The 15,004-nt window shown below is 45.3% G+C and overlaps 1 pseudogene; it reads left to right on the top strand.

Moving 5' to 3' along the window:
* The first annotated feature begins 10,963 nt into the window (after positions 1–10,963).
* On the top strand, positions 10,964–11,082 carry LOC134913163 (5S ribosomal RNA; annotated as a pseudogene).
* The last annotated feature ends 3,922 nt before the right edge of the window (positions 11,083–15,004 follow it).

The raw sequence follows: 15,004 nt of genomic DNA on the forward strand, positions 1-15,004 counted from the left end.
CCGCTTGCTGGTACTTGGAGAACCTCAAGTACCAGCATGCGGGGAAATAACAGGCCCGCTGGTACCTGTAGTTCAACAACAACAAAAATACCCAAATAAAAACACAACACACACACTGTGAAAGAAAAAATTTATTAAAACACACTTACACACTCACACATACTTACCTATATCCCACGCCAGTCACGTCCACTTGTCCATGTAGAATTCAATAGGGGTACCTGTAAAAATGAGAGAGATTACTTACCTACTGTACATCCCACGCCAATCACGTCCACTTGTCCATGTAGAATCCAATAGGGGTACCTGTAAAAATGAAAATTATACTTACAAACGAAGTAATCCACAGGAGGAGAGAGAGAGAGAGAGAGAGAGAGAGAGAGAGAGAGAGAGAGAGAGAGAATTAATTAATTAATATTATGCACTCGCTGACGCGGGAAGACGTTAGCACAGACAGGGGAGAGTGCTGCTGCTAGCTGGGAGGATGGAGCAGGCTCCCCCAATAGTTGTGAGCCCAGTAGCTGTGCCCCCAGTAGCTTTTCCCCCTGTAGCAGTTCCCCCAGTAGCAGTGCCCCCAGTAGTTTTGTAGTGATGAGCGGGTTCGGTTTCCGAGAAACCGAACCCCCCCGAACTTCACCCTTTTTAGACGGGTCCGAGCCATACTCGGATTCTCCCGTATGGCTCGGTTAACCCGAGCGCGCCCGAACGTCATCATCCCGCTGTCGGATTCTCGCGAGATTCGTATTCTATATAAGCAGCCGCGCGTCGCCGCCATTTTCACACGTGCATTGAGATTGATAGGGAGAGGACGTGGCTGGCGTCCTCTCCGTTTATATAGTTATATACTACACAGTTGATCTGATTGCTTAGCTTATTGTGGGGAGGATTGGGGAGCAGCTGCTAGGAGAAGTACAGTGCAGAGTTTTGCTAATAGTGACCACCAGTTTTTTATCCATTCTCTGCCTGAAAAAAACGCTCCATACCATATCTGTGCTCAGTGTGCTGCATGATATATCTGTGCTGAGTGCTCACACTGCTTAATTGTGGGGACTGTGGAGCAGCTATAGCAGGAGTACAGTGCACAGTTTTGCTGACAGTGACCACCAGTATACGTTTGTCTGCCTGAAAAACACTCCTGTGGTGTCTTTTTTTTTTATACTATAAACGCAGTCTGCTGACAGTGTCCACCAGGTCCATTATACTGTATATAGCAGTACGGTAGGCCACTGCTGTACCTACCTCTGTGTCGTCACTCGTCGTCCATAAGTATACTATCCATCCATCTACATTGTATACCTGTGGTGTCTTTTTTTTTTATACTATAAACGCAGTCTGCTGACAGTGTCCACCAGGTCCATTATACTGTATATAGCTGTACGGTAGGCCACTGCTGTACCTACCTCTGTGTCGTCACTCGTCGTCCATAAGTATACTATCCATCCATCTACATTGTATACCTGTGGTGTCTTTTTTTTATACTATAAACGCAGTCTGCTGACAGTGTCCACCAGGTCCATTATACTGTATATAGCAGTACGGTAGGCCACTGCTGTACCTACCTCTGTGTCGTCACTCGTCGTCCATAAGTATACTATCCATCCATCTACATTGTATACCTGTGGTGTCTTTTTTTCATTATACTATAAACGCAGTCTGCTGACAGTGTCCACCAGGTCCATTATACTGTATATAGCAGTACGGTAGGCCACTGCTTTACCTACCTCTGTGTCGTCACTCGTCGTCCATAAGTATACTATCCATCCATCTACATTGTATACCTGTGGTGTCTTTTTTTTTTATACTATAAACGCAGTCTGCTGACAGTGTCCACCAGGTCCATTATACTGTATATAGCAGTACGGTAGGCCACTGCTGTACCTACCTCTGTGTCGTCACTCGTCGTCCATAAGTATACTATCCATCCATCTACATTGTATACCTGTGGTGTCTTTTTTTCTTTATACTATAAACGCAGTCTGCTGACAGTGTCCACCAGGTCCATTATACTGTATATAGCAGTACGGTAGGCGACTGCTGTACCTACCTCTGTGTCGTCACTCGTCGTCCATAAGTATACTATCCATCCATCTACATTGTATACCTGTGGTGTCTTTTTTTCTTTATACTATAAACGCAGTCTGCTGACAGTGTCCACCAGGTCCATTATACTGTATATAGCAGTACGGTAGGCCACTGCTGTACCTACCTCTGTGTCGTCACTCGTCGTCCATAAGTATACTATCCATCCATCTACATTGTATACCTGTGGTGCCTTTTAGTTGTGCGCATTAAAATATGGAGAACAAAAATGTGGAGGTTAAAAAAATAGGGAAATATCAAGATCCACTTCCACCTCGTGCTGAAGCTGCTGCCACTAGTCATGGCCGAGACGATGAAATGCCATCAACGTCGTCTGCCAAGGCCGATGCCCAATGTCATAGTACAGAGCATGTAAAATCCAAAACACAAAAGATCAGTAAAATGACCCAAAAATCAAAATTAAAAGCGTCTGAGGAGAAGCGTAAACTTGCCAATATGCCATTTACAACACGGAGTGGCAAGGAACGGCTGAGGCCCTGGCCTATGTTCATGGCTAGTGGTTCAGCTTCACATAAGGATGGAAGCACTCACTCTCTCGCTAGAAAAAAGAAAAGACTTAAGCTGGCAAAAGCACAGCAAAGAACTGTGCGTTCTTCGAAATCACAAATCCCCAAGGAGAGTCCAATTGTGTCGGTTGCGATGCCTGACCTTCCCAACACTGGACGGGAAGAGCTTGCGCCTTCCACCATTTGCACGCCCCCTGCAAGTGCTGGAAGTAGCACCCGCAGCCCGGTTCCTGATAGTCAAATTGAAGACGTCAGTGTTGAAGTACACCAGGATGAGGATATAGGTGTTGCTGGCGCTGGGGAGGAAATTGACAAGGAGGATTCTGATGGTGAGGTGGTTTGTTTAAGTCAGGCACCCGGGGAGACACCTGTTGTCCGTGGGACGAATATGGCCATTGACATGCCTGGTCAAAATACAAAAAAAATCAGCTCTTCGGTGTGGAATTATTTCAACACAAATGCGGACAACAGGTGTCAAGCCATGTGCTGCCTTTGTCAAGCTGTAATAAGTAGGGGTAAGGACGTTAACCACCTCGGAACATCCTCACTTATACGTCACCTGCAGCGCATTCATCATAAGTCAGTGACAAGTTCAAAAACTTTGGGCGACAGCGGAAGCAGTCCACTGACCACTAAATCCCTTCCTCTTGTAACCAAGCTCCCGCAAACCACACCACCAACTCCCTCAGTGTCAATTTCCTCCTTACCCAGGAAAGCCAATAGTCCTGCAGGCCATGTCACTGGCAAGTCTGACGAGTCCTCTCCTGCCTGGGATTCCCCCGATGCATCCTTGAGTGTAACGCCTACTGCTGCTGGCGCTGCTGTTGTTGCTGCTGGGAGTCGATCGGCATCCCAGAGGGGAAGTCGGAAGACCACTTGTACTACTTCCAGTAAGCAATAGACTGTCCAACAGTCCTTTGCGAGGAAGATGAAATATCACAGCAGTCATCCTGCTGCAAAGCGGATAACTGAGGCCTTGGCAGCCTGGGCGGTGAGAAACGTGGTTCCGGTATCCATCGTTACTTCAGAGCCAACTATAGACTTGATTGAGGTACTGTGTCCCCGGTACCAAATACCATCTAGGTTCCATTTCTCTAGGCAGGCGATACCGAAAATGTACACAGACCTCAGAAAAAGAGTCACCAGTGTCCTAAAAAATGCAGTTGTACCCAATGTCCACTTAACCACGGACATGTGGACAAGTGGAGCAGGGCAGACTCAGGACTATATGACTGTGACAGCCCACTGGGTAGATGTATTGCCTCCCGCTGCAAGAACAGCAGCGGCGGCACCAGTAGCAGCATCTCGCAAACGCCAACTCGTTCCTAGGCAGGCTACGCTTTGTATCACCGCTTTCCAGAATACGCACACAGCTGAAAACCTCTTACGGCAACTGAGAAAGATCATCGCAGAATGGCTTACCCCAATTGGACTCCTCTGGGGATTTGTGACATCGGACAACGCCAGCAATATTGTGCGTGCATTACATCTGGGCAAATTCCAGCACGTCCCATGTTTTGCACATACCTTGAATTTGGTGGTGCAGAATTATTTAAAAAACGACAGGGGCGTGCAAGAGATGCTGTCGGTGGCCCGAAGAATTGCGGGCCACTTTCGGCGTTTAGGCACCGCGTACAGAAGACTGGAGCACCACCAAACACACCTGAACCTGCCCTGCCATCATCTGAAGCAGGAGGTGGTAACGAGGTGGAATTCAACCCTCTATATGCTTCAGCGGATGGAGGAGCAGCAAAAGGCCATTCAAGCCTATACATCTGGCCACGATATAGGCAAAGGAGGTGGAATGCACCTGTCTCAAGCGCAGTGGAGAATGATTTCAACGTTGTGCAAAGTTCTGCAACCCTTTGAACTTGCCACACGTGAAGTCAGTTCAGACACTGCCAGCCTGAGTCAGGTCATTCCCCTCATCAGGCTTTTGCAGAAGAAGCTGGAGACATTGAAGGAGGAGCTAAAACAGAGCGATTCCGCTAGGCATGTGGGACTTGTGGATGGAGCCCTTCATTCGCTTAACCAGGATTCACGGGTGGCCAATCTGTTGAAATCAGAGCACTACATTTTGGCCACCGTGCTCGATCCTAGATTTAAAACCTACGTTGTATCTCTCTTTCCGGCAGACACAAGTCTGCAGGGGTTCAAAGACCTGCTGGTGAGAAAATTGTCAAGTCAAGCGGAACGTGACCCGTCAACATCTCCTCCTTCACATTCTACCGCAACTGGGGGTGCGAGAAAAAGGCTAAGAATTCCGAGCCCACCCGCTGGCGGTGATGCAGGGCAGTCTGGAGCGAGTGCTGACATCTGGTCCGGACTGAAGGACCTGCCAACGATTACTGACATGTCGTCTACTGTCACTGCATATGATTCTCTCACCATTGAAAGAATGGTGGAGGATTATATGAGTGACCGCATCCAAGTAGGCACGTCAGACAGTCCGTACGTATACTGGAGGCAATTTGGAGGCCCTTGCAGAAACTGGCTTTATTCTACCTAAATTGCCCTCCCTCCAGTGTGTACTCCGAAAGAGTGTTTAGTGCCGCCGCTCACCTTGTCAGCAATCGGCGTACGAGGTTACTTCCAGAAAATGTGGAGAAGATGATGTTCATTAAAATGAATTACAGTATAATCAATTCCTCCGTGGAGACATTCACCAGCAGCAATTGCCTCCAGAAAGTGCACGGGGACCTGAGATGATGGATTTCAGTGGGGATGAATTAATAATCTGTGAGGAGGAGGATGTACACAGTGAAAGGGGTGATGAATCGGACGATGATGATGAGGTGGACATCTTGCCTCTGTAGAGCCAGTTTGTGCAAGGAGAGATTGATTGCTTCTTTTTTGGTGGGGGCCCAAACCAACCAGTCATTTCAGTCACAGTCGTGTGGCAGACCCTGTCGCTGAAATGATGGGTTCGTTAAAGTGTGCATGTCCTGTTTATACAACATAAGGGTGGGTGGGAAGGCCCAAGGACAATTCCATCTTGCACCTCTTTTTTCTTTCATTTTTCTTTGCATCATGTGCTGTTTGGGGACAATTTTTTGAAGTGCCATCCTGTCTGACACTGCAGTGCCACTCCTAGATGGGCCAGGTGTTTGTGTCGGCCACTTGGGTCGCTTATCTTAGTCACACAGCTACCTCATTGCGCCTCTTTTTTTCTTTGCGTCATGTGCTGTTTGGGGAGTATTTTTTTGAAGGGCCATCCTGCGTGACACTGCAGTGCCACTCCTAGATGGGCCAGGTGTTTGTGTCGGCCACTAGGGTCGCTTAACTTAGTCACACAGCTACCTCATTGCGCCTCTTTTTTTCTTTGCATCATGTGCTTTTTGGGGAGTATTTTTTTGAAGGGCCATCCTGCGTGACACTGCAGTGCCACTCCTAGATGGGTCAGGTGTTTGTGTCGGCCACTTGGGTCGCTTAGCTTAGTCACACAGCTACCTCATTGCGCCTCTTTTTTTCTTTGCATCATGTGCTGTTTGGGGACAATTTTTTTGAAGTGCCATCCTGCGTGACACTGCAGTGCCACTCCTAGATGGGCCAGGTGTTTGTGTCGGCCACTAGGGTCGCTTAGCTTAGTCACACAGCTACCTCATTGCGCCTCTTTTTTTCTTTGCATCATGTGCTTTTTGGGGAGTATTTTTTTGAAGTGCCATCCTGTCTGACACTGCAGTGCCACTCCTAGATGGGCCAGGTGTTTGTGTCGGCCACTTGGGTCGCTTATCTTAGTCACACAGCTACCTCATTGCGCCTCTTTTTTTCTTTGCGTCATGTGCTGTTTGGGGAGTATTTTTTTGAAGGGCCATCCTGCGTGACACTGCAGTGACACTCCTAGATGGGCCAGGTGTTTGTGTCGGCCACTAGGGTCGCTTAGCTTAGTCACACAGCTACCTCATTGCGCCTCTTTTTTTCTTTGCATCATGTGCTTTTTGGGGAGTATTTTTTTGAAGGGCCATCCTGCGTGACACTGCAGTGCCGCTCCTAGATGGGTCAGGTGTTTGTGTCGGCCACTTGGGTCGCTTAGCTTAGTCACACAGCTACCTCATTGCGCCTCTTTTTTTCTTTGCATCATGTGCTGTTTGGGGACAATTTTTTTGAAGTGCCATCCTGCCTGACACTGCAGTGCCACTCCTAGATGGGCCAGGTGTTTGTGTCGGCCACTTGTGTCGCTTAGCTTAGCCATCCAGCGACCTCGGTGCAAATTTTAGGACTAAAAATAATATCGTGAGGTGTGAGGTGTTCAGAATAGACTGGAAATGAGTGGAAATTATGGTTATTGATGTTAATAATACTATGGGATCAAAATGACCCCCAAATTCTATGCTTTAAGCTGTTTTTTAGGGTTTTTTGAAAAAAACACCCGAATCCAAAACACACCCGAATCCGACAAAAAATTTTCGGTGAGGTTTTGCCAAAACGCGTCTGAATCCAAAACACGGCCGCGGAACCGAACCCAAAACCAAAACACAAAACCCGAAAAATTTCCGGTGCACATCACTATAGTTTTGACCCCTGTAGTTGTGCCCCCAGTCACTGTGCCCCTTGTAGCTTTCCCCCCAGAAGCTGTGCCCCTTGTGGCTGTGCCCCCAGTAGTTGTGACCCCTGTAATTGTGCCCCCAGTTGCTGTGCCCCTTGTAGCAGTGCCCCGAGTAGTTGTGACCCCTGTAGTTGTGCCCCCAGTCGCTGTGCCCCCTGTAGCTGTGCCCCCTGTAGCTTTGGCCCCAGTAGCTGTGCCCCCAGTAGCAGTGCCCTGAGTAGTTGTGACCCCTGTAGTTGAGCCCCTTTTAGCTGTGCCGCCTGTAGCTTTGCCCCCAATAGCTGTGCCCCCTAGCTGTGCCCCTTGTAGCAGTATCCCGAGTAGTTGTGACCCCTATAGTTGTGCCCCCAGTTGCTGTGCCCTGAGTAGTTGTGACCCCTGTAGTTGTGCCCCCAGTCGCTGTGCCCCCTGTAGCTTTGCCCCCAGTCGCTGTGCCCCCTGTAGCTTTGCCCCCAGTAGCTGTGCACCTTGTGGCTGTGCCCCCAGTAGTTTTGACCCCTGTAATTGTGCCCCCTGTAGCTGTGTCCCTTGTAGCTGTGCCCCCAGTCGCTGTGACCCCTGTAGCTGTGCCCCCTAGCTGTGCCAGTGCACCCTGTAACTGTGCCAGTGCCCCAAAGCCCAAACACACACACATAAAAAAAAATATACACACAATACTTACCGCTCCTGCAGCGCTGCCCTCCATCTCCGTCCGCCGGCTCCTCTCTACTATGGGAGAGACGTCATGAAACTAGGGATCAATTATGACCTCTATTGTCAGTCAGTGACGCTGGCTGCAGCGGGCGCCCACACAGCCCACGGCGCCTGCTGCAGCCCGGGGGGGGGGGGAGATTAGTATGCGGCTCGGAACTGATTGGACAGCGGATCCAACACTGGATCCGCTCGGCCAATCACATCTGGGGGACTGGCAGGGGCGTGCATTCATCGGGGCTGGATGTACACCCCAGTCATTGAGGCACCACTAAAGGTGCAGCTTCCCCATTGCTGCGCCCTGCACCTGCCCCCCCCCCCCCCCCCCCCCCCCCCCCCCGCTGCCCGGAGTTTAATGTTAGCAGCGGGAGGCACCTCTCCCGCTGCCTCCATCCCTACGATGGAAGCCATAGTAATGGAGCGAATGGTTAAAATAATAAAAGCAGATATTTATAACAGGCTCTGTGTCATAAATATCTTCTTTTTATTATTTTAATCATTATGACAGGGGAGGCACTGCCTCCCCTGACTGCACGTCCCTGATACACATGTCCCCACAGTGCCTGCTATGCCCCCAATGCCAGATACACATGTCCCCACAGTGCTCACCAGCCCCAGTGCCCCGCTCACCGCGCTGCTGCTGCTGCTGCTGCTCACTCTCCGGCGGCGGTGTCTCTCTTCAATTAGGCGCCGATCCGTGAGCCAATCAAAGCTCGCGGTCCGGCAGCCAATCAGGAGCCTTAGCTGCCGGTCCACGAACTCTGATTGGCTCACGGGCCGGCGCCGAATTGAAGCGAGACACCGCCGCCAGATAGGAGTGCGTGTGTCTGGGGCTGGGGGCAGTGGTGGCCAGGAGCCAACCGAGCCGCATGCAGCGGATGAAAGAGTCGTATGTGGCTCGAGAGTTGCGGGTTGGCCACCGCTGTTCTAGATCATCATTTCACAGTGTAAGTTATGCCCAGTTATGTAAATTTGAGTTATAAGTTATATGAGCAAGTCAGGGAGGATCCCAGTCTCAATTAAGGGACCAGCCAATCGGTAGGTACAGGGGTGGCATCCTCCAAGGTGTGACGCAGCGATGCTCTGCGGATAAAAGGTATGACCACCTACAAGTTTTATTCCTGGGTTCAGATTTTAGAGAATCTATGCCCAGCATAGATGTTTCCAACCTGCAGTCTCTGCAATTTCCTCCTGTTTCTTGCGGGACGGATAAGCTGCGTGTTAACGCTGTAAAGGTTTGTCATCTTTATTTTGATTGCTTGTCTGTATGTACTGTGTAACCATTTCTTGTTAACATTCTTTTCTAAATAAGCATTGTACCCTTTCTGGAAATAAAGCGTTTCTTTGTTTACTGTAGTTCATTAATATATACTCCAAGAACCCAATCCTTTGAAGAGATTGTGAGACTGCTAGGCTATGCTATAAACTGTTATTAATTGCTGAAAAAGTAAGTACAAAACAATACTGCGTGGATGTCTGTGTTGCTGAGCCTGTGCAACTGCTATAGAAAGGTATTTGGGGCCCGTGCAAGGGCGTAGCTACCATAGGTGCAGGGAGTGCAGTCGCTATGGGGCCTAGAGCTGAGAGGGGCCCACCTTTCCTGTCCCAGTTACATGTGTTATAAACATTTTTCACCATTGGGTCAGAGCCGGCCCTAACCAATATGATGCCCTAGGCAAGATTTTGGCTGGTGCCCCCTAGCACTCTGCCTCTGACCTTGCACCTCTTTCCCAGCACCATCACCCCTCACCCATAACAGTCCTTATTTTGGTGTTTGTACCCCCTATATTTTAAATAGGAACAGTTCGCACATTTGACGCACAGCCCAAAAAGGGGTGTGTTTTTGCTGGCAAGGGGCATGTCCACACAATAGTAACCCCAATTCAAATTACGCCACACAGTACTGCAACTTTATTCACATTTGATCATTCGATAGTGTCCATAATTCACATTACATCCCACAGTAGTATCACTTTACCTTATAAACGTTACTCCTCACAGTAGAGCTCCTTATTCACATTACATCACACTGAATTGCTCCTTATTCCCATTACACCACACACTATTGCTCTTTATTCACATTAGATGATATAGTAGTGCCCTTTCTATATGCAACGCCACATAGTAGAGGACCTTATACGCATAATGCCACACATTAGTAATGCCTTTATACACATAATACCAAAAAAATGTTCAAATACACAAAATATACATATATTGGTAACAATCTCCACAGAGAAATGTGTTCAAATGTATAAAGTATATAAATAAATAAGAGTGATCCGGCTGCATATCAGTTACCTCCATATGATCCTACACATTAACTGCAAGAAAGGCTTTAGACCTCTTTTTACCTTAAATACGGCAGCTACTCCTAATGCCCTGACACAGTGAACAAGCCACCCCGGTGAAACGGCCGTCTGTGCTCAGTGGTGCTGAACCTTTTATAGTTCAGATCACTCTCTGGTATCCCCTGGTATTGTATGTGTCCACTGGGACTCTCTGCATTACTACAAATTATTTAATTAATTTTTTCTGTTTGCTAAAGTGATCCTTAAAATTTTCCTTAGATTGCCATAGACCACTTCTTTTCCTTATAATATGCATATGTCTCTTAGCATTTTCACGTGCATAGCAGTACTTTGTACCATTTGTTTCTAAACCTACTTATTTGTAATTTGTGCATGTTACTTATCAGCACTAGATTAATGGCTATTCCGCTATCTAGTTATTTTATAACTCTCATTATGTAACTTAATTCATGCTCTTTTTCTCATAATTTTCTGTACACTGGTCTTTTGGCTTAGCAAAGTAGCCTGTTATAAATCGACTTTTTTGAGTACATCATATTGTCTTCAAACCTTTATTTTCAATAGGTGAGCCTAACCTACCTCTCTCATCCACTGTCCGCTATAACATATAAGACAGTGGACAGCAGAAGGTGGGGTTCCCTCCCTATCCTTTACTTATCTCACCTGTAATTCTTTACCCTCTCATCCAGATGCGAGACTACTCTCTGCAATGCCCATAGTAACAGAGAATCTGCGCTATTAACTGGACAGCAGAAGTACTCTTGTTGCTCATCCTCTATTACACTCTCTCATTTGTGTCATAGAGTTTCAATTACTGCCATATTTCAGCGGCAACGCCCAATCTCATCCGATCTTGGAAGCTAAGCGTTGATAAGCCTGATTAGTACCCAGCTGGGTGACCACTTGGGAATATCAGGTGCAGTAAAGATTTAACCTCTGATCACAAACAGCAGAAGTGTTAGAGCAACTTCTGAATTTTAAAGTCTGTACCTACTTCTTGGCTACTCCCTCAATAACCTTAGATCGTTACTACTATTTTTGGCAATCTTGGTGTTGTTTTCTTATGAATGTTGTTTGGAATCAAATTCTTACAAACGTCTTTTTACCTTAGGATCTTCTCTGTAGCAAACATAGCCCCTACTAGGGGATTGCCATTAGTTAATTGTCATTTCAATTGTGAATTACATTATAATTATACTCACTTGTGCCCTCTATCTTGATCAAGTAGGCAAATGGATTTCTAGTAACCTACTATCACTACAATTGTGATTACATTTCAATTTCATTTATCTGTGCCCTTTATCTTGATCAAACTAGGCATATAGTTGTTTTCCATATAATTTCACCATAGGTGCTCCTAATTGTTATCAGGCTTATCCTGATTTTTGTTAATTAATTTTGAATCAGATTCCTCTTTCCCTGTGTGAAATTTATCAACAAATTTATTTATTTATATACTTTATACATTTGAACACATTTCTCTGTGGAGATTGTTACCAATATATGTATATTTTGTGTATTTGAACATTTTTCTGTATCAACTCTCCTTTTTTCATGCGGAACTAAATTAAAAGTTAAGTTTTAATAAATTTACAAATTTCAAAGTGTGCCCCAACACAGAGTCTTTCTTTTTTCTCCTTCCTATCCAATTTATTACTGACTCTGGGAGCACCACCAACCTATAATAATTATCAGGTACCTTTTTTAAAGGATCTCTATGCTTAGTATTGTTGGTTAGTTTAACAGTTTTCTACAAGTTTTGTACAAACCCATGTTCATTGCTATAATAACTTTCCTGTGCGGAACCAAACCAAACCTTTCTGTTTACACATAATACCACACAGTAATGCCCCTTACACATAGGAGACACACTATTAATGTCCTTATAAACATAATGCGCCTTATCCATTATGACAACCTTTATTAATGCCCTTTTACACATAATGTCCCTTACACATATGCTGCACATTATTAATGCCCTTATACACATAATGACACACACAGTGCCCCTTACACACTTGCTGCACATTATTAGTGCCCCTATACACATAATGACACATGTACAGTAGTACCCTGTTACACATATGCCACACATTATTAATGCCCTTATACACATAATGACACACATAGTGCCCCTTACACATATGTTGCACATTATTAATGCATTTTTAAATGACACACATAATGCTCCCACTCACATGCACACAGCACTCACACTGACACTAACACTGTGACCTCTGCCTCTGCTTGGATACAGATGTGTCCTCATAAATCTTGCCTCAATGCTAACGTTGGACACCTTTTTTTTATTGCATTGCTATGTGGCTTGGATGCACAAGCAGCTTCTGCTGATTAAAATGATATGCAGCATGCCTATATACTGTGTGAGACTGTGGCTGTATCTGCATATGAAATGCTACACACAGAATATAGGCATGCTGCATATCATTTTAATCAGCAGAAGCTGCTGATGCCCCTAGGCATAACAAATGCCCTAGGCAATTGCCTAGTTTGCCTATGACTATGGCCGGCTCTGCATTGGTTGATGGGGTCCCTTACAAACTTTTGCCTTGGGGCCCACACTATATCTAGTTATGCCCCTGGACCTGCTCATTGTAATGTGGTATAAAATGAACTGGAGGGCATTATAATGTTACACATTATGAACCGGGGCACTGTACTGTGGTATAATATGAAGTGGAGGCACTATATTGTAGCATAATAGGAAGTAGGTACACTGTACTGCAACATAATATAAACTGAGGGCACTGTAATGTGGAGTAATATGAACTGGGGACTCTGTTCATAATGTATGTCATAATGTGCAGAATTGGCAGCCCTACAATGTGACATAATATGAACTAGAACACTACTAATGTTCATAAAATAAACTAGTACACTTTAATGGGGAATACATTAACTAAGGCACTGCTATGGATTAGAAAATGAACTATACTGTAGGGCACTATTATGGGGCATAAAATTACCAACTGCTGTGGAGAGGTGTCTCTCTAGAACCATTAGGACAGGGGCCCCTTCTAAATGTTGCTATGGGCCCCACAAAGTTCTGGCTACGCCCCTGGGCCCGTGACCCCTTTTTTTAATGTTATCACAGGTGGTGGCAGCCAGGTGTGTTGAATTACTGCACTCTGACCAATAATTAAAGCGCAGGGTCCTTCCAAAAAGTCAGGGATAGGAGTGAGGTCCCTGACAAACTGTAACACGTTAAGCTGGTTTTGCAAAATTAGAACCAAAAGCAAAACACAAAATGAATACAGATCCAAAACCAAAAGACAGGGGTCAGTTTTTATTTTTAATAATAATTGTATTTTTTCCCGTTTTCTTACTTTTTCTTGATTCTTTCTACATACTTAGTTTTTTCATATTTTATATATATAATTTTCATCACATTTTTTTTCAATTTATTTTGTATTTTTTTTCACAGTTTCTCACTAAGGGGTAAATTTACTAACGCTTATAAAACAGACAAGATGTGACGTTGCACATAGCAACCACTCAGATTCCGTTTATAATTTCTCTACTGCACCCTAGAAAATGATAGACAGAATCTAATTGGTTGCTATGGGCAACATCACCTCTTTTAAATTTTAGAAGCTTTAGTAAATGTACTCCTTAAAGCGTTGTTAACATTTTTATGTGTGTACTGCATGTTGTATGTGTGGTCTGTGGTTCATGTTGCTTTTGGTATATATTGATACTTTTCATTACATTTTGATACCTATTAGGTTGTTTTACTTTTCAGGATACATTATGTTCGCAGTCAACAGCGCTTCATTTCTGTGCTCTAAACTGGCATCCTGTTAGCTGCAGCTTGGTTCATTTCTCATATTGATCTCTTTGAATATCTCCTAGCTCAGCGCCTTGGGTGCGATTTTGCTTTTTCGTTGGAGGTACATTTTCACTTTTTATGCTCGCCTGTTCATTTTCTGGCTGTTCCTCTGTGCTGCTTGAAGACGTCTCACCCACCACAAGCACCGTGTATTTCCCGTCTTATTTTAGTTCTGAGACATCTAGGTCTCAATTTAGCCCAGGGTGCTGTACCGTAGCTAACCTCCGCAGAGGACACTGTGGCTGGCTCAGGCCCTCACCTCTGCTCAGCAGGTGTTTGAAGCATTACTCAAACTGACGGCAGTGGCTGTGTAGTGCCCTTGGCAAACTGTACAACTCCATTTCTCTCTTCTGAAGGGTGCATTGTAATCATAATTTATCTGCAATACGACAGACCTTTTTTTCTTTTCTTTTGGGGCGAATACAGAAAATAGGAAGTAATATTAAACATGCACTTGAAAGAATTGCTCTTTGTCTGGAGTTTTTGCACAAAAAAAAAAATATATAGAAAAAGATTCTGGCTACTATTTCTGTTCTCTAAACAAAAAGGGAACACTAATTAAATTCATCATATCAGCAATAATACTCTTTGCTGGCACAGTGGGATGTACACAATAGACAGAGTTTTTTGCTATTTGAAAATTGAGACATAGGCTTAAGGGCCCCCGTACATCTGATTGTCGCAATTCTCTGCCAGGTCAGGGAATCGGGGATATTAAACAGGTTAAAAGATCTAATTTTTCCCAATGACAACCCCAAAATGGTCGGGATCAGCAAATAAGGGATTTTTAACATGAATAATATCCTCCATTCCCGAAGAATTGACGATCATCGTTAGCCACAGATCACAGTTTTTGGGCGGCGGTTTCGGTTGGATCGAGAAATGCCTAACAGATGTATGGAGCCCTTAAGCCACACCAGTAATCCAATATATGCAAATGAGTCACCACTTCTAAATATTGAAGGCCTCGCTTACTTTCAGAATCTGTCTCTTGTTCCAC

This window comes from Pseudophryne corroboree, chromosome 4 (genome assembly GCF_028390025.1).
Source record: "Pseudophryne corroboree isolate aPseCor3 chromosome 4, aPseCor3.hap2, whole genome shotgun sequence".
NCBI lineage: Eukaryota > Metazoa > Chordata > Amphibia > Anura > Myobatrachidae > Pseudophryne > Pseudophryne corroboree.